At 36.0% G+C, this 26,488-nt stretch overlaps 1 protein-coding gene and 1 non-coding gene across 2 annotated transcripts in view; one reads left to right on the top strand and one right to left on the bottom strand.

Moving 5' to 3' along the window:
• The window catches only part of LOC145999331 (uncharacterized), a 547,081-nt gene that overhangs the window by 484,349 nt on the left and 36,244 nt on the right, over positions 1–26,488 (top strand). The gene's annotated exons all lie outside the window — the stretch shown is intronic.
• Positions 9,112–9,182, bottom strand: TRNAS-AGA (transfer RNA serine (anticodon AGA)). The gene has a single exon. It is a non-coding gene; the product is annotated as a tRNA-Ser (tRNA).

Here is a 26,488-nt window from a genome sequence, read left to right as displayed (position 1 = left end):
GTAGAGGGGAGAAGGGAAAGCTGGGCGGGGACTTTTCGTCCCAAGGTTTTTTTCCTTGTGGTCAATCTATACTTCTTAACCATGTGTTACCACAGTAAATGTCTCCTGAGTAGATCAATTTTAAATAATCAACATTGAACAATATAAATAAAAATTTAATCATCATAATTAATGAATGTTTATTGGTGCTTCATGTTTTGAGGTAGATAAGATTCTAATTAGGGAACGGTTTTTTCTTAGTTGCAAGAATTTTTATGTGGAACATGGAACATGGAACATGTATCTAAATTGTGTCGTGCCAAGGTTACATATTTTCAAGGTACCCAAGAACTCCAACAATTCTCCATTATTATTGATAATTCTTCCTTGTTTAGTTATGTCCCCTTTTCACTTCAGAACAAAAGATTTCTCTGTGATTATGTGGAAGCTGAACCCATCCATTAATTTTGTCAGTTTACACAATTTAGCATGAGTAAATGTGAGACCATCACTTTGATTCATTTTTCGCAGTACTCTTGACACATTTATTAAATAACACTATAACATTCATTGGGTGTATATCTTGAAATTCACATATACTTGCGAATCGTGAATTAGGTTATCATAAGTTCCAACAATTGATGCATGCTGCTGTACCATTCCAAACAATGAATCCTCTTATTTGAAAATGCCACAAGGATGAGAAAATCTCAATCATAAAATTGTGGAAATCCGTAATTTGCTGTGTAAGATGAAGACCTAGGTTATCTGACCCCCCCTCTTCTGCTCCTTGATGCACCTATCCTTTCATACACATATTGTATGTGCTACAAAGTATGTAAGTAGCGCCATTTAATAAGTGATATCAATCCGTACATGCATATCCTGAAATTTCACCCACTATCCCCCAACTAGGAATTTTCACTCCATTCACTTTCTAATGCAATAATAATGTACAATCTGTTGATATGCAGAAAGAAATAAGGCCAGCCTAAAGTGAATTACTGCAAAAGTGAGAATAATATTTGATTGACCTTAATAGATTTGGGATAAGCTGACAAAAAATATTACTGAACCAATAGCATATTTACATTTTTCCAAGTATGTTCTTAATGACAGTCTGTTCTACTCAGTGATATGTAAATCTCAGTGACAAATTCTTTTTCTTTCCACTCCAGATATCTGAACAAGAACTACATGGAAGGACAGAGCCAAGATATTTCAAGGTCAGTTACACTAGTACCTTCAGGCAAATTAAGTGATCAAGAACAAGCAAAAGATAATACAGAATGTGTCAATAGAGAAGGTAACTTTGAACCTGAACCTTCACCAAAATGCTCCAAAACCAAGGCAGATATTAAAGGTACCAAGCACTGTAACAGGAAAAAACAACATATCTCTTCAATGTTCAACCAAGTTTTCTCCAATGAAGGAAATTTATTTGCTGATGCAAATGTCCTTGCAAAGGAGAAGTTTTTGAATCGCTCAGTTTGCAAGAGAAAATGTATTCCTCAAGATAACCTTTTCACACAAAGAAGGGTTCACACCAAAGATAAACCTTTTAATTGTTTAATTTGCAACAAAGATTTTACCCGGAAATCAAACCTTAATATTCATATGATGGTTCACAACAAAGATAAACCTTTTAATTGTTCAATTTGCAACAAAGATTTTACCCGGAAATCAAGCCTTAATATTCATATGACGGTTCACAACAAAGAGAAACCATTTACTTGCGCAATTTGCAAAAAAGAATTTGCCTGGAAAAATTCTCTTAATCTACATATGAGGTATCACACTGAAGAAATACCTTTTAAGTGTTCAATTTGTGGAAAAGGTTTTGCCTGTAGAAGAAGTTATAATCGTCATGTGTTTGTTCACACCAAAGAGAAACCTTTTAAGTGTTCAATTTGCAACAAAGGTTTTTCACAGAAAACATATCTTCGAGTGCATGTGAGGATTCACACTAAGGAGAGACCTTTTAAGTGTTCAATTTGCAACAAAGATTTTACCCAGAAATCAACCCTTACTAATCATATGAGAGTTCACACCAAAGATAAACCTTTTAATTGCTCGATTTGCAACAAAGATTTTACCCAGAAATCAACCCTTAATATTCATATGAGGGTTCACAACAAAGAGAAACCATTTACTTGCGCAATTTGCAAAAAAGAATTTGCCTGGAAAAATTATCTTAATCTACATATGAGGTATCACACTGAAGAAATACCTTTTAAGTGTTCAATTTGTGGAAAAGGTTTTGCCTGTAGAGGAAATTATAATCGTCATGTGTTTGTTCACACCAAAGAGAAACCTTTTAAGTGTTCAATTTGCAACAAAGATTTTAACCGGAAATCAACCGTTAATAATCATATGAGGATTCACACTAAGGAGAAACCTTTTAAGTGTTCAATTTGCAACAAAGATTTTGCCCAGAAATCAAACCTTCATAATCATATGAGGTTTCACGCCAAAGATAAACCTTTTAATTGTTCAATTTGCAACAAAGATTTTACCCATAAATCTAGCCTTGAAATTCATATGAGGGTTCACAACAAAGAGAAACCTTTTAAGTCTTCAATTTGTGACAAAGATTTTGCCCAAAACCATCATCTTAATACACACATGACAGTACACACAAAAGAGAAACCTTTTAATTGTTCTATTTGTAGCAAAGAGTTTTCCTACAAAGGCTCGCTTTGTAAACATATGAGGACACACACAAATGAAAAACCTTTTAAGTGTACAATTTGCAACAAAGATTGTGCCCAAAAACATCACCTTAATAGACACATGAAATTACATACAAGGAGAAACCCTTTAATTGTTTAAAATGTGACAAGTATTTTACCCATAAATATATATACTCACTAAACATGTGAAGAGGGTGCATAGCAAATAGAACTTAAAAACAACTTGCACACAGGGAATGGTGTTTCTGGGTAGAAATCTCTGGAAATTGTTGTCATTCTGTGCATATATCATTTGGGATGGAATCCCGAGCTCTGTACTGTACAAATCATTACTTCATGTCTACAACTGTGGTGCAACCATTTTATTAATTGAGATCTCAACCATGCTTTCCAATGGTACTGTGCAAACCTTATTTTGATAGCCCTACTGAAAATTCTGTCTACTGTTTTCAGTAGATGAATGGGTGTTTTGAAACATCTACTGTTTTATGTAGGTGAACCGTAGTGCTACTGTTTTTAGTAGCCCAACTGTGTCTACTGTTTTCAGTAGGTGAACTGTACTACTAATAGTAAGACTTGAAGCTTTTCTGGCGATGAATGATGAATAGATTCTCTCGAGCTATCTCACTTCAACCCTGAAGATGAGAGTAACAAAGCTCTCAAAAGCTTGGAATATTTTCCACAACTCACCTGGTCGATAGCCCTGAAATCTATTCATGTACTACTAATGTTTTCTACTGTTTTTGGTAGACCAATGGTTTCTCCTATCTTAAGTGGCTTTGGCTGAACTGTACTCTTTATGTTTTCAATAACTTAATTATACCACCAAGATCTTTTGTTATTGTGCTCAGCATATTTACTTATAAAAACAGTACTATTATCAGTAATAAAATATTTCTTATCAATACAACTGAAAATGCAATGGAGAAATCGTATAAACAACTAAAATAAATATATGGTAAAGCATGTGGAACTTGCTACATAGGAATGTGCCCACACAACAAAAAATTAAGTGTAGTGAACATGTTTTTAAGTGTGTAGCTTCACTGTGGTTAATGCACTTGTAGAAAATTGAAAAACATACTGTTTTATACATAAATTGACATATTGTTTTTCATATATTCACACGAAAACATCAAAAAATTATTTTAAACAAGACCTGATCCTCAATACTTGAAAAACCAAAATAAGCAAACATTCTTGACTATGTTGATCAAGAGATGGCTCTTTTCTGCAATAGCACTACGCAGACGTAATAATAACCATGGAAATTCAATGCTGAAAAGAAAATCAACTGATATGATAATGTATTAAAACTACTAGCTGGTTTATGGCTGAGCTATTTCTTAAGAAAGAGTTGTAGTAACTTATTCATTAAGATATATCTGACTTCAGTAGTATTCATTACAAAAACAGTAGAAATTCAGTTTGTGTACTGTTTTTTTCCAATGCACTTCAAAATCTCAAAATTACTGAATATATGGTGTCAAGAATGAATTTGCCTATTCTTGGAATCAATAAATGATTTTATAATATATTGTAGCAAGTATTATGCATAATTATTCACATTGTTTCTTCAGTACAGTAGTCCTACTGCAGAGTACATTAGCTGTACAGTAATCTGCAATAGGATTCCAGTAGATTTCACAGTACACAGTAAGAGATATTTGAAAACAGTAGAATTTGTCTACTGAAAGCAGTAGAATTTGTCAACTGAAAACAGTAGAATTTGTCTACTGAAAACAGTAGAAATTTCCAGCAGGGAGTTGTAAGAAAATAACCATTCATAACAGGATGTGGGCTTTTTAAATAGCTCTCCATTGTTTAAGTACTTTTTTTTAGCCAAAGTACAAAGCAAAGAAAGAAGCTTCATCACCAGTAGCAGTGACTCAGGGTGGCTACTCACCAGGAATTCCTTGAATTGAACGTTGGTAGGCTACAATAATTGCTAAATGCAAAAAAAGATCCCAGAGGAAATTACAGTATAGTAATGGAATACGTATAGATTCCTATTTTAACTTCTCGTGCAGTCTTTCCTTATTTTTACTGGCCTTGCTAACTGTCATTGGTTTCAAACTTATTTTTTTGAAAGATGTTTCATTTCTAAAACTGTGAACGTTTATGTACGAATATAATATCAGAGATCATTTTTATTTCTTTAGGATAGAAACAGCAATGTGGTCCATAGGGTCCATATTAAATCTTGGATGAACCTCATTTTTTGGGTACATTCTAGGTATATTCAAAAAAACTGTCTCCAAAACATATGATTCTGAATCGTGTTTATTGAACAATGTAACATTTTAGAAATACAACTCCATTTATCTATATTGTGTGTTTTAAGTGCTTTTGCCCCTATTGTTTCTTTCTAACACAAGGAATATCATAAGGGAAAATTTTCCCTGTACACTCACCAGCAATAGGGCCTCCCCCAGGGCGCAGTGGTAGCGTCATTGCCTTGTAATCGAGGGGTCCCGGGTTCGATACCCGGTGGAGGCACAAGTGGTTCGGATCCCACTTTAAATTGTAGGTCCAGTCCCGATTAGCCTTACTGTGCATAAAGTGGACTTAAAACAGCAACTCAAAACTCACCAGCAATAAAAATTGGACACAGAGACCTGAAATACTTGCTTCCCTGCGAGGCATTGTGTGTGTTGCCTAACCCTACGGCGATAAGCGTATTTTAATAAGGAAGTTTCAAAGGCAACTTCTACAAGCCACAAAATGCCTTGTACGCAAGCGAGGATTTCAGGATCTGTGTCCCATTTTTATTGCCTGTAACTGTACGTTGCACCATGCCATTCAGGAATACCGAAGGTGTGGAGGATAGAGTTTCATAAATTATCGATCTCGACCATACTGGAGGTGACGTGATCAGGACTACACCCCATCCATCTGTACCACCACCCATTGATGAGAGGTTGGGTAAGCCACAGAACTTCTTCTGCAGGAACATTTTCTGAATGTTCCCACCTGAAATGTCCAAACTCGTGATTGGAACTAGGGTCACTTAACAATGAACCACAAAATTTATCTTTCAGTTGAATTGAATTAGATCTTTTCGACACATTGGAACCACAAAGACCCTTTGTATTAATGATAATAATTTTTGGGGGGCGGGGTAATAAGTAAGGTTGAAACAAAGGAAACTCTTGCTTGTGTTCTTAATTTTTTTGCCTTAAATTTTTTGAAAGTTAGCATTTGGAGACTGACATTTATACTTGAATTTTATCACTGTCTTAGAGTGGCCACCCTGTAACTGGTGTTAAAGCTTCCCTATTTTATTAATTCATGATAATTATTGTTATCATTTGTATTATTCCAGTTTTTTCAACAGACTGATCTCCCTCACTATGAATATTTACTTGTGATACCAATGTTATTGGCAGAGTGGTTAGCACAGCACACTATGATGCTAGAGTCCGAGGCTGGGTTGTTAAAGCTCCAGACATTTTAAGTAAATTCAATTCCGATCCAGGAAGAGAAAATCAAGAAGCGTAAATGGGTTCTGGACCGTAAAGAACCTTTTTATCTGTGAAATATTTCAATTCGGTGTAGGAACTTTTTTCCGGATGAATTTGAATACAGTCTAGGAACCTTTTTTCTGAATCAATTTAAATATGGTCCAGGAACCTTTTTTCTGAATCTATTTATATTTTTGGTCCAGGAACCTTTTTCCCGAATCTATTTATATTCGGTCCAGGAACCTTTTTTCCAGGATCAATTTAAATATGGTTCAGGAACTTTTTTTCGAGATCAATTTAAGTATGTCTCAGGAATCTTCTTATCCAAATCAGTTTAAATAGGGTCCAAATTCTCTATTGAAATGAAACAATACGCAACTTGGATCGAATCTTAAATTGTGCGAGAAAAAAGTTTCTTCAACAACCCTTCATCAATTTAATCATATCATGAATCATCCTCATCTTTGCAAATAGCAAAAAGTGGCAGAAATGTGAAGTAAAATAAATCAACCAATCAATGCTTGAATAATTATATTGAAAACATTTTTACCAGATATCAAAATATCTTGAAGTTGATTAGGTAAATTTGAGTTTGAAATTCTTATGCAATTAACAATTTCTTATATATTAGTATATCCTGTAACATTTGTGACTCGTGTTTGTAGATGTATTTCATGTCGAAGTATGTGAAATGGCAAATGTAAACTTCACATATGAAATAAAATATTTTAAATATTGAACTGAACCTTTTAATTGAATTGCATTAGACTGTTTTGATACAATGGAATCTCATTTATGCTTTATATTGTTAATATATGTGTGTGGGTGGTGAGAGGCGGTAATACATAATATTGAAATGGAGTAAACATTTGCTTGTACCCTGGAATGTTCGTCTTGGATACCGGGAATTATACTTGAATTTTATCATGATCCTGCAGTGGCCACCTTATACTAGCAAAGTTATAATCAGTTATGGACACAGATTTTGTGATATTTTAATCACAAATTTATTTTTAAAGCTGATAAATTTTAATGCACTGATAAACTCTACCTCTTTTCAAGTAGTGTTTAAATCTTATATTGGTGAGGTTGAATGAGATTGCATTGATTGAAATTAATTTCTTCTCTTTGAAAATTATTGTGATATTTTATGTTCAATTTTGTGCATGAAGTTTTTGTGTTTCTTAACATATTGAATTAGTTTGATGAAGAATCTTGTAAATGTGTAATATTTCAAACTTCCCATTTTTCAGAAAGCAATACTCAATGCCAGTGATTCATGAATAGTAAACAAGGGCCAGTTCTAGATTATTCTTCTGAAAAAGGAAGTTTTAATTAGCAATTTTCAGGAAAAAATCGTTTTGCAACACCTAAACCTCATGGCACAGCTGGGAAATGCTGTGTGTGCAATCGATTCCATTTTAAAATAATAAAGGTTAGTTACCAAGTTGCACATCACATTCCTTTCATGACATTAATTAACTCACTAATTATTCTCCTGCAGCATTATAATACTTTGAGCCACGGAGGTGTATTCTGTAGGGTGTCTGTTTCCATGCAGGAGACCTGGGTTCGATTCTCAGGGTGGGTGATGTAAGGTCAGAATTTTTCTGGCCTTCTCCCCCCTGCCCCCCTAAAGCATCTCCAGGGCTCACCCATCCTCAAATCAATGGATACCTGGCGCCCACCCTGTGTTGGTAGAGGCAGCTGGAGTGTGGTTCTGATCACATCACCTACAAAAATGGTAGAGATCGAGAATGTGTCCAGCCGTACCCCCACATCCCCTAAATGCGCCTTCATGCCATTGTGCTAAATCCACGGGGAACTTTTTTTTAAGCATTATGATACTTTAAAACATTTTGTGACATTTAGTAATGTTTTTTTGAACCTCTCTGTAGACCCAGAGGATGCATAGATAGGATTTTTGAAGTGTTGCAAGACTTTTTAACATGCTGCAGTTAAAATAATAAAAAATAAATAATTAAAAAATCGGTTGATTGTCTCTTCTTCAGTTTCACATAAATACTAAACATTCCTGCCTTTTGGGTTAGCCTGGAGATGGAGCAAAGAGACATAATAATATATACAAATACAGTTATTAAAATAATTCCTCTTTTATACACAGAGAAAAATGTTTGTTTGGATTAACCAAAAAAATGTTAGTGGTGAACAAATAGTTTGTTTAAATAGGCATCAACCAAACAATTGTTCACCAGTACCAAAAGATTTGGTCAAGTTCTATTTGTTTGTCATAAACAATTTTTTGGTTACCAATACCAAATATTATTTTGGTAAATCTAACCAAATCTAGCCCATTTGTTTAGAAAAACCAAATAATTTAGTCAAAATTACCAAATTTGCTTCTTTTACCAAATGTATTTACTTAAGGGTACCAAATGATTTGTTTTGGGTAACAAAATAATTTAATCAAATTTACCAAACCTGGTTAATTGTTGTTTATCATTACCAAATATTTTGCTACAGGAAAAAAATAATTTAGTAAAATCTACTAAATTTGCCTGATGTTACCAAGCAGTTATATTTATGTTTACCAAATGATTTGTTTAGAATAACACAATGATTTATTCAGAATTACTAAATGTGGCTAATTTTACCATACAATATTTTTATCATTTCCAAATTATTTGTCTAGAGGAAACAAATTCTCAATTACCAAATTTGGTAAATATGTTAAACATGACTACATAGTTTACTAGCTGGAATGTTAGCATCCTTGGTGCTAAAAAAACAAATTCATGAAGAAACCATAAACAAGAAAACTGTGGCGTATGCTGAAAATTTGGCCCAATTTTACACAATTCTTATTTATTGTATGTATGTATTATATATTAATTAGATACAAATGAATTTAAAAAAAAAACAAGGCAGGCATGCAAGTAAAAAAAGAAACAGATGATCGATAATTTCAAATTTTCCGACAATTTCTATACATGTAGATTTTCAGCGAAAAATGCAGGCTCGACCAGGACTCGAACCCGGGTCTCTGGCAATCTGTGCCATTGCTCTACCACTGAGCTACCGAGCCGGCCTGGCTTCCCCTGCATTTTCGCTGGCGCTGTTTTACCTGTGTGAAAATCGTCTCTGCAAGTGTTACTGCAACGGGATCTGTTGCCTTTGAAACACTATAGACGTCGACGTTGCCTGGTTCCTCCCAGCATAGAGATGTCAATCCATTAAATTAGGCACACACAGGAGATGTACTATGTAGATTTTCAGCGAAAATACATAGTACATCTCCTGTTTGTGCCTAATTTAATGAATTTCTATACAGTATAACAAGTTTGTTTACCGATGGTATACCAGATAACGTAGGAGAATAAGCCTCTGCAAAAGAATGCAGATTTCCCCATTTCAGGGCAGACCTTGAACATAAAAACTAGTAAAAGTTTTTAAGTTGGCCACTTCACACATGATCACGGATCAAGCTGCGCAAGGGAAATCAAATGAGACCATTCGATGGATCTCTTAATTACAGACTTTTTCAGTTATAAACTTTTTTTTAAAATTTTCTCATAACATAAAATGTACATCCATGTAAAACAAATATTTTCAAATGTTTCAATGTAATTTCCTTACAGAAATAATAAAGTCATGAGAAAAAATTAACAATAAGATGCATGTTACACCTTATTCAGAGAATATGAAAATAGGAAAAATACTTCATATCATAAAATTCATATACAATTAGGACCAATTTATATCTCAATTCTTCATTGCATGAGCATGCAATGCTTAAAGAAACACAAAAATATCATATGAGAAGAAATAACATCAGGATAAAATAAAATGCACAAGTTGCAGCATTTTCAAAAAATATAATTAAAAAAAAATACTTCAGAGCATAAACTGTACATCAAATACAATTAGAACAATCACATTTTAATCTTTGTACTTAGTCTTCTTACTTGCACTGAGTACAATGTGTAAATACAAATATGCCATCAGAGAAGAAAATAAAATTACCCAAATGGTTACAAAATGAACATATTAGAAATACCTCACAACATGTTTAAGAATGATCATGTACCATACTGTGGCAGGAATTATGAAACTTCTCAAAACTTTATATGACTCAATATCAATCTTTGTAAAGATCAGTTATTTATTGAAAAATTAAAACAATGAAAAATAAAAATGTTGGTACAGGAAACAAAGTTATCGCTAAATGGAAACAAGTCATCTAGTAAGGGATTCATACATAATACATACATAATGAAAGTGGAAATATGAACAAAGGCGAAGAATGAAAAGATTCTCTTGGGATTTCGATCAGGTGAGTTGTGGAAAAGATTCCAAGCTTTTACCCTGAAGATGAGAGTGACGTTAGCTCTCAAAAGCTTGGAATCTTTTCCAAAACTCACCTGGTCAATAGCCAGAGAGAATATTTTCAATCATTCGTTGCCAGGAAAGCTTCAAGACTTACTTAAAGGTGAGGAATTTTGCTACATGGCATTCCTTGAACATACATGTCATCCTTTACATTTACAAAACATGTTGGATTGTGTTCAATGAGAGCACTGTGTGCAACACAAGTATATCTTTGTGTTATACATACTTTATATGCATGAATATGCTTATTTAAACTGGTTTTTTTTTCAATTCGCTGCACACAAAATAAACAGAAGAGTCATGGTCAGCTAAAATATCACTTATTTCACCAAATTGTGGGAAATCATCTGTTATGACAGTAACTAATATAATTCCTTGTTTGTATAATGTTCCCTTTGCAGATACATGATTAAGCCTATTCACAGCTTTGTAAGCAAGAAATCAGAAATTTCTGCAAAATAGGCAAGAGATGCTGTTTCTATTTCAGCACCTGGTCCAAAATAAATCAAGGGAGTATTAAAACCTCTTTGGATACATATAGTTCTACCTGCTGCAACTGATGCTTGAAACTTAGCGTAAAAGGAATTATTGGTGGTCTGTTGCTTTGTTCATTAAAACCAACATCTAGAGCTTGAATATGAGAATTCAACAAGCGTAAAGAGCCTCATAGTTATAACGTAATGTCATGACATTTAGGAGATCATACACACACACACACACACACACACACACACACACACACACACACACACACACACACACACATACACACACACACCCACCCTCAGACAAATCATGCATTATATCAACTGAATATTTTTCTGTCACATGGAAAGATGAAATTTCATTAAATACACACTCTTCTTTAATACCAGTTGAAGATTAATTTTTGATAGCAATATCTTCACTATAATTACATCTACTTCTTAAAAACCTCATTACCTATGTCAATGCTGCGTTGCAGCTGGTCTTTGAAAATTTTACAGAATCTACATGAATTCAAAGAAGAGAAACTTTCAACATAACAATACCATGGAGTCCCCCAAAGTTGTCTCCACATACAAGTCCAATACTAAAAAAAATATTTCTTCCCCTTGTTCTGTGTTTATTGATATGCCTTCATTTTCAAGATATATCAACTCCTGAATCAAGACCCTGAATGTAGCATTATTTCCAAATTGTACTCTGTCCGATGAATGGAAGAGCGAAACTAAAAAAAAATATTTTCCAGTAGAGAACTGAACTCGGGATGCAAACATGGAATGCTTGCATATACTGCCTCTAATTTATTAATCCCTGCATTTGATTCTAGTGGATTGCTAGTCTCAAATTCATCAAGATAGGTTAACAAAGGCAATAATTTTTTGGTTTCAAACAGCTCTAACTTTTTTGCCATAATTTGGCTTCGATGAAATTTGAAGGGCCAGGGGGAAAAACTATGAATGTTCATTCGAGACAATTTGCCAGGAAATGAAAAACAAAGTATTTCTTTCCATAAGAACGTTAATATATGCCAAAATAATAATGCGTTTTTCAGGCACTTCTCATCGTTTCCCAACCAAGGCCATTCTCATTCTTATAGTACAGCTTCTGAACTATCAGATGGCGTTGCGATCTCAAAATGGGCGAAAAATCGACATTCATCGTTTTTCCCCCTTGGCCCTTCATTTGACAATATATCTGATTGCAACAACTGTGCAACATAATCGACAACTCTTTCAAATACAAAAGAGACAGAGAAAAAGCACTCAGAATATTATGTAGGGGAATGAAATGTCCTTTGGATTGCACTGAAGTAAGGATACGCTTGCCAGAAAAGGTTCTGTTTCCTAATCTTGTCCCTAAGATAATGTATATTCAACAGGCTTAACCAAATATTTGTTGCTTTCTAAATACTTTATTCTTAAATATTCCCATGACATGCCATCAAAAACATTCTCCAGAGAACCAAGTTTTCTTACCACAGATTCTTACTTTATTGGGTTTGGTCACTGAAATGCTGCCTTAACTTCTGTTTGTAGGGATGACAATAGAGGCCCATAGAAGTTGGTTACCACTGATATAATGTGTTGGATCTGTGACCTAGTTAAATCTGCCCTTGCATACAGCTGTGAAATGAATGTTACACATTCCAGCTCAATGTTTTCCCCAAATAAGTCATCATCAGTTAATTGAAGATGTGTATCTATATCCTGATCATTACTTTCTTCGCTGCTTTCAAATTCAACAGGCACATCAGAACTTGCAGTATTTTCAATATCACAAGCTGCATGATGTGTTCTCCTGTGGTGGTTTATGAATTATTTTATGCCAATAAAGTCTCAAAAATCCATCATCACGACATTTTAATACACCATTTGAATATACCATGTGCTTAAATTTTAAGTGCAATGTAAGTGATGAAAAACTTGGATAATGGTTGTTACAAATATAACACCACCATTTCGTGCTCTATGGTAAAATGCACAGATCTGAATTTGTTACGTATCACAAGTCTACACTTACATCTAGGTTAAGAATTAATATATTTCACAATATTACTAGCACTGCAAATAGTTTTCATTAAAAAGAAAGAGCATTCATCACAAGAAATCACAATCCAATTAGGTCAATCAAAGTATTATAAGACGTAAGTGAGTTACTAAAGATATATCCGCGAAACTTGCTTGTAAATCTTCTATTAATTTCGGTGGCCTCTGCCACCATCCACTTGGGAACTCGATGCTTCACTGTTAGGTTGACTTCCGGTTTCTGTTGTTGTTTCCTCGACTACCACTAGGGGTGCTGGTGTAGCCATTTTGTCTGCTGTGCGCAATGGGTGTAAGCTGTTGTAATAACGGGAGCCAAACATGATGAGCCTGACCGCTGTTCATATTCAGCTCCGTGCGGAAAGTGCATAATGGCATGCGTCTCTTTGATTTTGGTGTCGAGTCCTGTGTTTATTGAACTTTAGGTGCCTTGCTAGTCCGGTAGTGGGTTGGGATTTTTTTGCTTCCGCTAAGTGCTGTTGTATACGCTCGTTGACAGATCTGATGGATCTGCCAATGTAGTTGCACTGACACTGGGCATCATATACACCTGGATTGTCTAGTGGGGAAAGGAATGATCTCTTGTGTTTGCTTAGGGCAATGGCTATTTTGTTTATTGGTTTGTGTGCGAGTTTGATTCAAGGTCTTGGCTAGGCTGTTGGATGTAGTCTGGTGTTAAGGGAAGGCAATCCATTACGCTTTATCACTACTGGCTGGGTGGAGTAAGTTAGGTTGTCGTACTTGTATTTCTGCTTTGCTGCACCATGTGGAGGGTTGATGTACTGTGTATCCATTTGGAAGTCCTATGTCCGCCATTATGGTAACTTCTTCCTTCAAATCTTCTTCACTTGAACAGTGCGAGAAAGCTCCTCTGTAGAATTTAAGCCATACATAGAAAAACTGGGGCAGGAATCCAGTATATTCACTCCCTTTCCAACCACCCTCCCCAACATAAAGCCAATTTATGGCTTAACTTCTACAGAAGAGCTTTCTCGCACTGTTCAATTGAAGAAGATTTGAAGGAAGAAGTTAACATAGTGACGGACATACGAGTTCAAAATGGATACACAGTACATCAACTCTCCACATGGTGCAGCAAAGCAGAAATACAAGTACAACAACCTAACTTACTCCACCCAGCCAGTAGTGATAAAGCTAAATGGATTGCCTTCCCTTACCACCAGACTACATCCAACAGCCTAGCCAAGACCTTGGAACAATGTGACATCAAACTCGCACACAAACCAATAAACAAAATAGCCAGTGCCCTGAGCAAACACAATAGATCATTCCTTTCCCCACTAGACAACCTGGGTATATATGATGCCCAGTGTCAGTGCAACTACATTGGCAGATCCATCAGATCTGTCAACGAGCGTATACAACAGCACTTAGCAGAAGCAAAAAAATCCCAACCCACTACTGGACTAGCAAGGCACCTAAAGTTCAACCAACCCAGGATCCAAAAAGTTTCAGTTAGGCATACATCACACACCCTAATCGACACCAAAATCAAAGAGACGCATGCCATTATGCACTTTCCGCACGAGCTGAATATGAACAGCGATCAGGCTCATCATGTTTGGCTCCCGTTATTACAACAGCTCAAACCCATTGCGCGCAGCAGACGAAATGGCTACACCAGCACCCCTAGCGGTAGTCGAGGAAACAACAGAAACCGGAAGTCAACCTAACAGTGAAGCATTGAGTTCCCAAGTGGATGGTGGCAGAGGCCACCGAAATTAATAGAATTTTTACAAGTAAGTTTCACTGATATATCTTTAGTAACTCGCTTACGTCTTATATTATCAACCGCATTGTTTATTCCCCTCCACATGAATAAAGTATTCACAGACATGATGTGCATGTCACATTTTGTAGAAATATTGTACACAGATTTTTGAAGAAGAAGCCACAAGCACTCTCATGGGTAATGTTTCTCAAAGAAGGTCCCACCAATATCACAAGAGGTCTTGTGAGACCATATGATGCCAATTTTCTGTTCTTGTTTTCAATGAATTGCTCAACATCTCCAATTCCCTACAAATTAAATTTTTTGTCAAATTAATACAGCTGGAAGGACCAACACAAGTAAAAGAAAACATAATTATTGCTTATACATAAAATTATCAGGCTTTCAAGTTATGAAATGAATTATTGAAAATATTAGTTATGCAATTTAACAACAAATACACTCTGCATATCTAATAAGCTACCTAAAATACTACCTTCACTCTGTTTCCGTAAGCATATGACTTATAAACTTGTAAGGAATAATATGAGACATTTGCATTAAACAGCTTGGTACGTTGACCATCCTAAAACTTTTTGGCAAGCCTCAATATGTGGAAAAATATTCCCACGCCCACCCCTTTAATGTTCTCCAAACCAGAATTACATTCCATTACTTGAGTACCATAACATAATGTAGTATCCAATACTTTGCACAATTTTCCTTACTGGTTTTATATTGAAAGTAAATGCATTGCAAATCTTTAAGTAACACATTTATTATTCAGTTCTGCACATGGGAGTTCCCATGAGGCAAAATTACAATGACTAGAGTTGGTAATACCTTACTTTTAAGATGATCTTGTTGGTATTACATTTCTGAAATTATATGCAATCCACCTAGAATTTTATCAATGGGTGCATGGGGACAAACCTGAGGGGTAAATGCCACTGAGATGTGATGCTGATCACATCACTTCAACTGTAGCAAATATAGACAATGTGTGGAGATTTACCCCCCTTACTTTACATGTGATGCTAAGGGGAAGTACTGTAGTCCAAACATTTTCAGAGGGTATATGCTAAGTTTCTTGAAACATTAAGTGGATGAAATCAATTAACTTCTTTATAGAATCATGGAAGAATACTGATAAAGATACACCAACAAATAGCGTAAAAGAGACATACAGGAGACCTCCCCGATGATGCAGTGGGCTTTAATCAAGGGGTTCCAGGTTCGATACCCGGTGGAGGCACATGGCACAGTGGTTCGGATCCCACTTTAAAACTGTAGGTCCAGTCTTGATTAGCCTTACTGTGCATAAAGTGGACTTAAAACACCAACTCAAACCAAAACCAAGAGGTATGTGAAACTCCTATTTTTGTAGGATTGTATTGTATTTGTATTTGTACTTGATGTCACATTTGCTTAATATATCTGCAATTCAAACATCACCCAAAATAATTAATTTATAAGTTATTAAGCTTTAATGGTTACCTTTATGTGACAAAGCTATCCTGAGACGCCTTCACAGTGGGTAGTTTTTTATGCCTTATCTGGGTACTTGAGCAGCACAACTGACAGCAAGTCAGTATTATAGCTGCTTTAGTATCTGAAAAAAATATTGTTAACATTACAATTAAGCCTATTGACAGAGGTTATTTTTCTCATTCATTGCTGTATGTGGCAAATCTTTTTTTAAAAAATAGAAAACAATATTAAAACTTGGGAAGAAAAAATCTGCAGTGCAAATTGAGTGCAAATTATTTAATTCTTGGTGTTTTCAAGTGACAATCAACTATTAATATGTACAATGAAGGAAAGTTCAAAAGTTCACAATATGTCCACATATTTCACACTATTTCTATATCTTCCAGATGATAAAATGACCATGAATGAAGGGAAATTGTAAGTATTTGATTCAAGTTAATATTTAAGCCTAAAATACATTTTAAAAATCTAAAAAAGGTAGGTATCCTCTGAAAGAAAGTTTTTTTCACATACCATCAAGTGCGTATGCTTTCTGAAAATGCCCTAAGAAATTTTGCATTGATTTTATTTATTTTATTTCGGCTTCTTTGTGCCACTTTTTGGCTAATCTGCAGAGACAGGAATGAGTGATGATATGATGAAATTGATGAATGGACACTCACAAACATTCATACTCAGGCCAGGATTCGAACCCAGAACCCCTAGCATTGTAGCGCTATGTGCTAACCACTCTGCCACGGACCCCATGAAATGAATGACGTATAAGTGCACTTCAGAAATGTGACTGAGACAAATCTGTCAACCCCCCCCCCCCCCCTTTAAAAACGTAAGGAATATGATCTCTGCAGCTTAGACATAGTTGCTCAGTTGGTAACTCCTCTGACTACCATGCGATGGATCCAGGCTCGACTCCCGGATGGGAAAACGTGGGAATTTTTCCCCAACTATCAAAGTGGATCCAGCGAATAACATGTATACCTGGGAAAAACAATGGGGAGTGAAGGTGGTCAGGGGCATGGTGCTGATCACAACACCCCACTTTCGACGAGATCAAGAAATTGTGGGGTGTGTTACCCTCATACTCCCTATACACCATCATGGCTGGTCCTAAGCATGGGGAAGACAAGATTTTTTACAGCTTGGCGAATAATCAACTTCTGGTATTATTTTCTTCAGTTGCCACATGATTTTTTAAAAAACGATATACCCTGTTTATTATATCCATGACTTATAAATAAATTGTTTGTCATGGCCACTTCCACTACATACAAAAAAAAAGTAGTCACTAAGCAAAATGGTGGTCTTCATACAAACTTTTAAACAGTGGGTACAATACTGATTTGCCCATGTGCACTTGAAACAAATTTTATATTGTATACAGTTGAGGACTAAAAGTGGTAAATGTATTAAGTGCCAAAAACGAAAGTGTTGGGAAATCGCATCGTTCCACACATCAGCCCGTAAGAACATGCACACTAGTGACCTCTTTATACGCCCTTTGAACTACTTAGAGGGCTACCAGTCACTTTTCACGTTTACCAATTTTAGTCTTCAGTTATTTCATTTCATATGTAGTTCATTCACAACATTGAAAATGAATGGTGATTTGATTAAGTAAATGTTGGAACACAACATGGGCATCCAGGAGGTCAATCAATGTTTCAACCATGTATGAGGGGAACAGAACCTTCTTGGGGGACTCACCTCCCACCCCTCTGTGTCCTACCTACACCATCTAGAAAAGCCCTCTGTGCATCCTTACCTAGGATTCAGTTAAAATTACAACCACACACACATGATATTAGACAAAAAAATATTACAAGACACTTACGCAACAATTGAAGCATTCCACAGAATAACGATGTATGATACTTTTGGGAATGTGCTGAGTTACCAGGCTTGCATAACGTTTTATGTTTTTTTTCTATTGTAGTACAGTAACATACTACAGGTTTTACCCGTTGTTCTCGCAATCACTGAAATGTACCATACAGCTTCTTTTCAGTGGTATGCTTCAATTGAGTGCTTTATTTATAATGTGCCATTGGTGATGCTAAATTAGGGAAGGAACAAAAAATAAAATGCATGGGTTGCAGAAGTGTTGGATAAATTGGGATAAATATGACAACCAGGGTTTGTCTTTCACTTTGTTTTCAGGGCTAAAAGTTCACTTTGAATCAACAACCAGCATTCAACTACTGAAAGAACAATCATGTCTGAGATATGCTTACCAGTGTCGTTGGGATTGTTTCAATGCTGGCCACAATGATAACATTTCCTGTATAGTTTTACTCTTGCCTCGAAGGCAATTCAAATGTCTTCTTGCAGTGTTCAGTCACATAATTCCATGGCTCAACATTGTAATCAAACCATGCTTTGCTGTCAGTGTTGTTTTTATCATAATCTGGAAGGTAATAGAAAAATACATTCAAGAAAAGAAATATTATGTGCTTCACAATATTGAGGTTAACAATGAACTATACAAGTTACTATAATAATGCAGAAGAATAAACCTACATTAAAAACTTCTACAGTACCATTTATATTCAATTATCCAGCTTACCTGTCAAACCATCTACAGAACTGGTGTAAGATTCATGCTGGTTACGCTGTCTCACAGCACCAAAAATGCCACTTCTACGTAGTGTTTTCCTGGTATTTTGGTATCGATCCACAAGTTTTCATTTCATTTTTTTTATTTGGTCCTTGAGCCTTTAGATCTATGTAATAAATTTCCTGCAAAACATTTAAGTTGTGTCAAACACACAAGTTAACTAGAATCAAATCAATAAATATGAACATTGAATGTCGAAAACAATTTTGTGAAAATATATGAAGATATATAATGTCTTCTAATAGACATTAGTTCTGCTCAAGTTCCGAGAAACTAGTTATCTAATGCTAGTTCAATTAGACATACATATACACTGACTAAGTAAATTTTTTTCATTTAAAAAAAATTAAGAATACTTTTAACAGCACTGTAATGGTTAAGCTTCAGATTGAGATTATACTTGAATAAACAGACAACATATATTTGTACCTTACTCACTCAAAATCAGCCTTTACTTACAATTCAGTAGCATTTCATACACAAAAAAAGTAATCTTATTTAACCTAGCAACGTAAAAATTTAACTTTATCCTGTGCCTTATCATAAGTGCCTTGTGAGACTGGTATTAACGTTATTACCACTAGCACAAAAATAATTCCCACATACAGAAAAATGGTGAAAACATGGTTACTCATCCCGTGACACTCTCCATAATTTTACACAAAGTTATTTAGTAAATTAACATGTAAGTTGAACTTGAATATGCAATCACAGTTGAATTGTGGTTATATTTTGTCACCAGGAATTCCACAATCATATTTGCAAAAGGTTTTGAATCTAGATGCCTTTGTTTTCGGAATTTTTAAATCATGCTGTTCTGGAACCATATTATGATTCATGTTAAAGAATACTGGGTTCTGCACAATACTCTTTGCATGAGATGCAGTTTTGTTAAGAATCAAATAAGATAATTTGTACTGCTACTGCAAGTGTCGCATGACTTACGTTGAAGGGGTACATTCCTAAATCTGGTTTAGGGCTGTTAGCATTAAAATTACTTCAGTAAATACGTACTTCCAACATGTGACCATGTGATTTCTGGTTTTTAGCACTGTTTGCTCTTCTCACCAATATTAACAAAGAAATAAATATCTCATACAAGGCAATCTCATCTAAAAAGGAACGCTTACTTTCACCAGGTGGCGAGAAGAACAGAACGCAGTGTTGTCGTCAAAATAATGTACTCAGGTTCTTAAACAAAAAAATTCACTCATTCTCAAAAACTTTCATTAAATCACTCAAAAGGGACAATAAAATTTGAATAAAATAATAAAAAAAATGAAGGTCAATATAATTATTAACACAGAATGACATGCTTCATCAGGTGGTGAAGTTAGTTTGGTAACACTTTACTATACCGGAGATGGATTTCTTCAAATTTACAGGAGAAAGTACTTAGGCAAATCATTTTCTGTAGCGTTGTTGATGTTCGGGAATGTAGTTTTGATCCATTTTAATGCGAATGCATGTGGTTTTCTACGAAAATCTATTTCCGACACGCTATTGCTGCTGCTGCCATTTGCTTTCTGCACGAGAGCACAATACGCACTATTGCTGCTGCTACAACATGATGTGTTGAGGATGCGTCGTGAAGTTGTTGCCGGGTGTGGAAGATGCCGTGGAATTTGTAATTCCGATGTCCGTATATGCTAAATTGAACGAAAGGAGTGCTAATGGAACCTAACCTAACAGGCCTAACCTAACCTACTAGGCACACCTCTTCCCAGTGATGGTTCGTGGGGCTATCGTATGTAAGAAATAGACATTATTTTCGTTAGAAATCCATTATTTCACCTAAAGAAATGTTCTACAACGCAGAATAGTACGTTATCAATGTAAAAAATTGCAAAATAAATCAGATAGATGTCTCCGGTATAGTAAAGTAGTACCGTTAGTTTTTGTTCTAGATTCAGAAAGTCACATTACTTTTCATCTCTACATCGTACGAAATTTCTCCATTAGTACCTCTGAAGAAAAAAATCCAATCCATTAGTACCTCTCTAAAAAAATAATCAGAGGGAAATTTCTCTGGTGAGTATGTTAGGCAGGTTTCAATGGCTCTCTCATATTAATCTTCATTTTTACGTTTTCCTGCAAGTTATTTAACTTGTAAATCAATGACTGAATGAAATATTATCCATCATTTAGTAATAGTTTTTTACTTTACATAATATTTTGCCGAAATGCTCTTTTGTACTTACAGGCTGCATTACCGTAACATGACCAACAATTTCATTCACTAATAGCTATTTTGAATGGTAAATTATCACACAACACATAGATTTAAGTATATTTTTCACCACATACAGTTTCAACTAAGGATGTGTTCATTGAAACTTGCTGTGCAATCATCATTTCTGATAACAATGAAGAGTACAAAAAAAATTTAAGGCACATGCTACATGCAGTATCCCCTCATCGTGAAATAAGATCTCGTGAAAGTTACACATTATCTTCAAATAAAGGGTTATAATTTTCTGTAATTTGCATTTGGATGGAAGTTGCAGAAAACTTTAATTACAGAGATAGAAGTTTGGACCTAGGGACACTTTAAAACATGTGGCAACTAACTTGCAATACTACAAACACTCATTCTGCACACACACACACAATATTTGATATAAGCTACCTTAGACGCACAACCTTAAAAAAGTTTCCATCTTCATAAATATTCGAAGATGTTAATTTGGTGAGGATCGCCAAATGAAGAAATTTCCAGGTATAGGTGTACAGTACATAATGGCAATGAACCTTCCTTCACAAGGTTATGTGGATACAAAAAAGTGCTACTTTCATTAGGTGGATGAAAATTACAAGTAATCCATTCTAAACTGTGCATATATACACGAATATATATATTCATATCACTCTACTATAATGAACGTAGTTAATACTGAGAAGTATCCTTTGGGCCAACAACTTCACTAACACCACGTTTCAACGATGAGACTGCATGAAAAGAAAATAAATATAATTATTCACTTACCTCGGAAAATGTCGGCAAGTGATTCCAAGTAACATCATCCATCTCATCTTGGGATAACAAACATTTCTTCTGTTGCGTGCTGTCCGTGTTTTCAGTCCGACGAGTCGACGACAAAGTTTTCAGAAAGGAACGGCTTAGCCTAGACAAAGACTGTATTTGCAGATTTAATCACTCGCATTCGTGCTTTGCACATGCGTTGAGAACAGGCCATAGACAAACTACTGTCTTGCTTGAAGACAGACACAAAATTCACTGGAGTTCACCGTGCGATCATTCAAAGATACAGCATTTTGGTTTTCGAACGTGCGGACACCATGACACATCTAGTTATTGTAAATTTAACCAAACGTTTTATTGTAAATTTAACCAAACGTTTTGTTTCTCTTCACTTAAATGTGTATAATTTTGTTTACGAGTACCATATTTCGTCTAACCAATTTTTTTTGTATTCTTAAAGAAAATGCTTTAGTAATTACAAGTAACATTTGGTTATCGGAAACAAAAAGCATAACCAAACAACTCAACCAAACTTTTTTGGTAATTCCAAACAAACCAGTTTTTTCTGTGTACCATGCTGTCCATCATTCTCTGTCACTTGCAACAAAAAGAAGTCTCTGCGTTATAGGCTGATACACCAAAAGATACAGCATAACGTTCCTTAAGGAACAGGGATACAATCTGGGTGGCGTAGCTCATGTATGGCATCATCTGTAATGATGGCATATTCGCTGCTCATGGAGAGCTTAATGGTAACATGCAAGAGGTAACACATACACACTGTATGACAAACACAACACTTGGTTTTTATAACCTTTAAAATTGGATCACCATGCTAAATGGAAATACCTGACTCTCACTTTATGGAGGGAGCACCCTCGAGGTGTCGAACTACGGACTGGTTAATAAACGAGGTGTCCGTTTTTGATACTAGTCTGAATGCTCAGATTCACTCTCCTTTATTTACATTTCTTGATCGTAATTCTGCCTGATGACCCCCATTGTCCTAGATATTTATTGCGATGTATTTTGCTAAGCAATGCCGAGTCAGTCACCTGCAACTTCTTCCTGGTTTACTCCTGTTTACGTGTTTACACCTTTGGTGACCCAGTAAAGCTTAGGTAACACCTGACACTGCATTCTTTACTGTTGAGTTCCTGGCTGGAAAGTGATAGCTAGTGTCTGGGATTTGGAAGTTCTTTTGTACCAATATATTTCCATTATTTGTGGATTATTAGGACATAAAAGAAAGAGAAGGGAAGAGTGCTAGCAGAAATTATACAATCCACAACCCCCTTGCCTTGCTTGAATGTAGCTGAAACAAATTGAATTCTACAGTGGCCTTTACACGTTTTTTGCAAGAACTCCGAAATAATCTGACCTGGAAACAGCCCAGGATGGTATTAATGCTAATTTTGAAAACATCCACCATGAGCGTGCAAGCAGGAATTTAAAATGAAATATATATATATATATATATATATATATATATATATATATATATATTATGTACTGGCTGCAGTGGCTCAGTCGGTAACGCATCTGACTACCATGCTCAAAGTCCCGGGTTCGTTCCCCGGCCGGTTCAAATCCGGGAAATTTTCTAATGTTGTAAGCGGCCCCAGCGACCACCCAGCGTCGGATGACATGGGTACCTGGGGGAAACCCTGGGGGGTAAAGGCGGTCAGGGGCGTGATGCTGATCACCCCCACTCATGACCAGATCAAGAAAGTGTGGGGCGTTATGCCCACACCCCGTATACGCCTTCATGGTGTGGTGCTAAGCACAGCGGAGCACTTTTCCTTTATATATATATATATATATATATATATATATATATATCTTCTATTTCCACACAGCCTTTACAACTACCAGGCAGTTATATGCCTTCAAGAAGTTTAGGCACAGCCTTCGCTTTACCCATGCCTTTGATCTTGTCAATCATCTGCTTCCCAGGATGTGGAGGGTTTGTTCAGTAATCCTCTGTAAAACTGCCACAAGGAAGGGTCAGCAAATTTTTAGAAAGGTCAAATGTTGCTCTTGGCCTTGATTGTAGCTACTCAAAGACAATGGTATCAGAAGCTATCTGTTGGAAAATTTCAACCAATACTTACAGATACCATTGGTATCAGCCAATACGATTACATCGGTATCTGTATCGGCTCAGTCCTAGTAGTTATTGTAGTTAATTAATACATGACTTTTTTTTTTGCCCTCTCAACCATCCACCCTTGCCCACTATGATGTTCAGCTAAAGTTCCTACATTAGGAAGTTACTGGTAACTAAGGGTGCTACCACACAAATTATTTCATAATTATAACTTTGTTCAACCTTATTCTGGAAATGTGTACCTTTTTTGTTGTAATTGTCAACAACTAATTTTAGTATGATTTGAGGAAAATTACCTAATGAATGAAACCTTGAACTTGTTGACTTTACGTTATTAATTATTTGGAGTGCTGGAAGCTCTTCTAAATTTTTTTTTTTTTTTTTTTTTTTTTTTAATTCTTCCAAGTTTTGACAATCGTTGGTCCTCAAAGTACTTAAAAAGACCCAGCCAACTCTGAATGCTATAGGGAAGAGCATACAATTTACTACAAGAGGGTGGAGACATAATTGTGGACATTTGCATCCCTACTTTCATTACAAAATTTATATGTCAAATGTCTAAAGAGCTTTCTTTCAACAATTGCCTCAAGTTGATATTCTTTATTTGAGTAACCTGCATGGATTGTGCAACAATAGTCAACCCCCCCTTCCTCCCTTTCTCCCCTTCTTGCTGACTTTCTTCTTCAAACTCAAGAGATTTTGCCAGCAGAGATTTCTTTAATATAAAAGCAAACCAAATTTTTGACTGTCATGCTCATTTTTAGTCTGATATTTGAGGTGTTGTAATGTTTATTTTTTTCTTTTGTTTGATGTGTCTCACTGGAAAGGGACCAAAGGGGCAATAGGATTTCAGTGGCTTGTAACGTTCAAGTTCGCAAGGTGCTTTTATATTTTAGTCGTGACTTGGCTTGATCGTTGTTCTACTACCTCAAAGGCCGTTGTCTGGTTCAAGCACGTTGCTAATAAGTTACAAAATCAATTGGGTGGAGGTTACTTGTCACGTTGTTCGCGACACCTCAAAGTTGCTTATGAACTTCACGATATCCTAACTCCAATTAAGGGATAAACACAATAATATTGCCGTTTACAAGCCGATCCTGAAAATTAAGAACGCAGTACTGCCACAAGTTTCCAAAATGCGTTGTACGCTACAGTAAACCTAATGGTAATCTAGAATTATTTACCTTCACCAAAATACAATTGTTTCTAGCTACAAATCCCACTTTTTACTCTTCGTTTTCTATCATCGAAGCACGCAGTGATTAGGGAAAAATTCAGCGCAAATGAAGTCAAAAACAGATGTCCAATTTTTAACAATTCAATGACGTCATTTATTCAACATTAAAGGTTAACAACAAAACGAATATAATCCTTTGTTAATTACCATAACAAGATTACGTCAAGAAAACCATTAACAACGTTCTTCATTAACACATACCAGGTATCCAAAAAAGTTCATGCCGTATATTGCAGTGAGAAATAAAGACTGAGTAATTTTTGGCTAATGTGTTTTATTCAGAAAAATAAGTTCCTTCAGCTTCAATTGCATGTTCCCAACGAGATACAAGCTTATAAATCCCGCATTTGTAAAAGTTCTGGTTTCTAGAAGCAAAAAATTGTCCTATGACCTGCGTGACATCATCTCGGTTTCGGAACTGTTGCTCACGCAAATGGTTATCCATGGCCAAAAGCAAGTGAAAATCGGATGGGGCAATGTCCTGGGAGTAAGGAGGATGAGGTAAAATTTCCCAACCAAGTGTGTTGATTACCTCCTTGGTTGCTTTCGCCGTATGACGTCTAACCTTGTCTTGAAGAAGGATTACTCCTTTCGTGTTGACTAGTGCTGGCTGCTTCGGACGCAGTGCATCTGCAACCCTTTGCAACTGGGACGAGTACACCTCTGATGTGATGGTTTTGCCATGCTCTAGCAATTCAAAGTGCACAACACCAGCACTGGTCCACCAAACACAGAGCAGAACCTTCATTGATGAATGTTTTCTTTGGGAGTCAATGAAACAGAACCAGGGGACGACCAATGATGTTTTCTTTTGCGGTTACTGTATAACACCCATTTCTCGTCACATGTCAATATCTGGTCCAGGAATGGGGCTTTCTTGTGGCGTGACAGCAATGATGAGCAAATGGTGAGCATCTGGCATTTGTTTTCCTCGGATAAAACGTGAGGAACCCACTTACTGAGCTTCCAAGTCTTCCCGAGGTTGTGCAGATGCAATCGAATGGTTTCCTCCGACACTCCAAACCCTTGTGCAAGTTCTTTGCACGTTTGCTCTGGATAGCGCTCGATGGTCTCCTTCAGCAGGGCTTCGTCGATATTGGCGGGGCGTCCAGCTCGAGGCTTGTCCTGGAGGCTCTCATCGCCCGATGCAAAGCGACTGAACCACTTTCGCGCTGTGCGCTCACTCACTGATGCCTCTCCAAACACGGAGCATATCATTCGAGCAGCGGCTGCAGCATTGCTGCCCAATTTGAACTCATACAGTAAACACGGCCGTAAAACGTCCTTTGACACTGACATGTTCCCTT

The sequence above is a fragment of the Lepisma saccharinum genome, chromosome 15 (assembly GCF_977018435.1).
Source record: "Lepisma saccharinum chromosome 15, izLepSacc3.1, whole genome shotgun sequence".
NCBI classification, from domain to species: domain Eukaryota; kingdom Metazoa; phylum Arthropoda; class Insecta; order Zygentoma; family Lepismatidae; genus Lepisma; species Lepisma saccharinum.
Note: the sequence above shows the minus strand (reverse complement) of the source record. Positions and strands in the feature narration are given on the sequence as shown.